We start from the raw sequence: 3666 nt of genomic DNA, 5'->3' as shown, positions 1-3666 counted from the left end.
CCGGGAAAGAACATAGGATAGTTTTTATCCTAGTTTTTGAAACAGGGACGCGCGCGATAAAGTTTTTCTGTGACAGACAAAATTCTACGCGGGCGAAGCCGCGGGTGGAAAGCTGTTACTTTTCATCACTTTTACCTTTCTCAAAACTTTTTAAAATACAGGGTGTTTCTTGTAAGGTGTCAAGCCGAAGGCAGGTGATAGGTGAGGACTAGACCTATCGATTTCACCCCCATGTATGTTCAACGATTTTTCGTAGTTTAGAAGTTATCGTTAATTTTGTGATTTTTTCAAATTTCATGACCTAGTGGCTTAATTTTTTTTTATCTTTTTTTTGGGTTGACTTTTCTCAGATTTCTTTTTGTTGACAGATTTCCCTATTAGTTGCAGATATTTGAAAAAAATAATCACCTTCCTATCTTTGATGCAAGATACAAAATTTTTGCTAGAAACATAAAAAATATGCTTTTAGCAGAACATTCTAAAATTTTCAATTGAAATGTATGAGAAAAAAAAAGAATTTCCATAGGTCCAAAATAATTTTAAAAACTGCGCAGTTTTCTAAACTTTCATAATAACACAAAAAAACATGTACTTAATAGGCCATTATTTTCTGTAATCGCTCCACTAAAGTGGTAAGTCGGAGATTCCGTAACATGTTTTTGACTTTCTTAGGACTTAGTAATATTTGCAATCCCCTAAGTTTACGTTATGTAGAACACATTTAGAGACAATAACTGAAAAGTTTTTTTTATCCACAACGTGGAAGCTCTTGCTCTTCATGTGGTATACAAAAGGGAATATGAAAATTTTGATGATAAACCATATTAGAATGCAAGAAGCTTTTGTAAATATACGAATAATTGTTTTGCGTCGTTGTCGAATGTGCATTCAGGTCAGCGACGGACATTTTGAACATTTACTTTAAATTAAATCATTACACCCTTTTTTGCTCTCTCTCTCTCTCTCTCTCACACACAGACACACACACACACGCGCACACACACACACACACACACGCGCACACACACACACACACGCACACACACACACACACACACTCACACAAACTCTTTCTCTTTCCTTTCACACTCTAATAGGTAGGTATATCAAATTTAATCGTAAAGTTACAATCACCACAGTGGTCTAGTGGTAAGACTACCTATTTAGGACAGCCAATTCCTCTGTGGTTTAGGATTCCGGGTGAAGCTCGCTGATCATCCAGCAGTTTCCAATTTTCCATCAGGTCAGATGAAGGGCAAGAGCTTCCTCGTTGTGGATAAAAAATGTTCTGTTCAGTCATTGTCTCTAAACGTGTTCTACGTAACGTACACTTAGTGGATTGCAAACATTAGTTAGTCCTAAGAAAGTCAAAAACATGTAACGGAATCTCCGACTTACTACTTTAGTAGAGCGATTACAGAAAATAATGGCCTATTAAGTACATGTTTTTTTGTGTTATTATGAAAGTTCAGAAAACTGCGCAGTTTTTAAAATTATTTTGGACCTATGGAAATTCTTTTTTTTTCTCATACATTTCAGTTGAAAATTTTAGAATGTTCTGCTAAAAGCATATTTTTTATGTTTCTAGCAAAAATTTTGTATCTTGCATCAAAGATAGGAAGATGATTATTTTTTTCAAAAATCTGCAACTAATAGGGAATCTGTCAAAAAATAGAAATCTGAGAAACGTCAACCCAAAAAAAAGATAATAAAAAAATTAAGCTACTAGGTCATGAATTTTGAAAAAATCACAAAATTAACGATAACTTCTAAACTACGAAAAATCGTAGAACATACATAGGGGTGAAATCGATAGGTCTAGTCCTCACCTATCACCTGCCTTCGGCTTGACACCTTACAAGAAACACCCTGTATAGGTCAGTGTGTTGAGGTCACTATACCAGCTAGTTTTTTGGAACATTGACTTTATCTTGATCATGTTAAGAAAGTTACTAACGCACTCACAAACATTACTATGAGGTCTCACAGTGCGCGTGGACGCACAGGGTGACACACGAACCAATCACAAAGCTCTATTCAACGTTGTGCGTTCATTTCACTTAAGCAAGTATCGTTTGTGAATACGGGTGTAAGCTCCCATACCTACAGTTCTTTTGTTTCAACCCAATGACGTCCACTGCTGGACAAAGTTAGTGTTATTAAACAGGTTCAAATAAACACACACAGCGTGCTATGGAGAGGGCTATGCTCGATGTTTCTTTGCGAGATCGAATCAGAAATGAGGAAATCCGTAAACGAACTAAAGTCGCTGACATAGCCCGACGGATAAGCAAGCAGAAGTGGCAATGGGCAGGGCACATAGTACGCAGAACTGACAGCTGATGGGGCGGCAAGGTTCTGGAATGGAGGCCGCGTACCGGAAAACGCAGCGTGAGACGTCCACCTACAATGTGGACCGACGACATCGTAAAGGTAGCAGGGAAGCGCTGGACGCAGACTGCTACCAATCGATCAACGTGGAAAGCATTGGGGGCGGCCTATGTTCAGCAGTGGACGTCCTATGGCTGAAATGATAATGATGATGATGATGAAATAAACACATGAAAACGTGTCGTTTAAAGATGTCACCTGTAATTTGTTAGCTAGATGATTTTTTGAAGAGCGAGTTTTTTAAGTATGTTTATATCCGTTGTCTAGTACCCATAGTACAAGCTTTGCTTAGTTTGGGACTAGAAGCGCAGTGTAAAATGTCCAAGGATATTTATTATTATTATTATTATAGTATACTCATTCCATTGGTTTAGTGCGTTTTAAGCCTCAAGATTTTACCAAAAACGATTTCATTAACCGCCTCTGTGGTCTAGTGGTAAGACCACCTGCTTCAGACGCAGAGGTCCCGGGTTCGATTCCCAGCGGGGGCAGATTTTTCTGTTCGGTTTGGTTGGTGGTAGGGCTTGTTCTAAGTCCGCCTGGCTAATTACCCACCACTATCTTACCTAAGTCTGTCGCCATAACAACAATGTTAACAACATTGTTGTGTTCCGGCAGTTAGAGGTAAGATAGCCAGTTCCTCCGTGGTTGAGGATTCCGGGTGAAGCTCGCTTCCACCTTCGGCCTGATCGTCACTTACCATCAGGTGAGATACAGGCCAAGAGCTTCCTCGTTGTGGATAAAAACAAATGAGACCACAATGGCTCAAATTGTGAAAAAATATCAGATCTCATGTAGAGCCAAATTTCTAACTCTACACGTTTTAACTTTACAAGGCCTAACTAAACAAACTCTACACATGTGGCATGGCCGTTTTGCTATCTTCATCTATGTGAAGATATGGATATCCTTGGGAGAGGCCTTTGTCCAGCAGTGGACGTCACTTGGCTGAAACGAACGAACGAACGAAACTATGTGAACAACAGTGCCTACCTCTGCCTCAAAGGTGACTGACTGACTGACATAGTGATCTATCAACGCACGGGTGCCCTCTCAGACGCATAACATTTTTCATCATAATTTAGTTTGGCATAACAGTATTTGCATAAAGTTTTTTCGCATAAACTTTGATATGCATAGTTTTCTAAATGCATAATGGTTTCTTAGGCATAATAATAACTTTGTCTAATTTTCAATAACATAATTTAAATAATCATAAATGTAAAGAATATAATTTTTATATTCCTAAAATTTGTTTTGAATAAAATACGATAA

General features: G+C 38.2%; 1 non-coding gene across 1 annotated transcript; it reads left to right on the top strand.

Moving 5' to 3' along the window:
• The first annotated feature begins 2810 nt into the window (after positions 1–2810).
• Positions 2811–2882, top strand: Trnal-cag (transfer RNA leucine (anticodon CAG)). Its single transcript has one exon. It is a non-coding gene; the product is annotated as a tRNA-Leu (tRNA).
• The last annotated feature ends 784 nt before the right edge of the window (positions 2883–3666 follow it).

Source organism: Ostrinia nubilalis, chromosome 20 (assembly GCF_963855985.1).
Source record: "Ostrinia nubilalis chromosome 20, ilOstNubi1.1, whole genome shotgun sequence".
Classification (NCBI taxonomy): domain Eukaryota; kingdom Metazoa; phylum Arthropoda; class Insecta; order Lepidoptera; family Crambidae; genus Ostrinia; species Ostrinia nubilalis.
The sequence above is the reverse complement of the archived record's forward strand: the minus strand, read 5'-3'. Positions and strand labels throughout refer to the sequence as shown.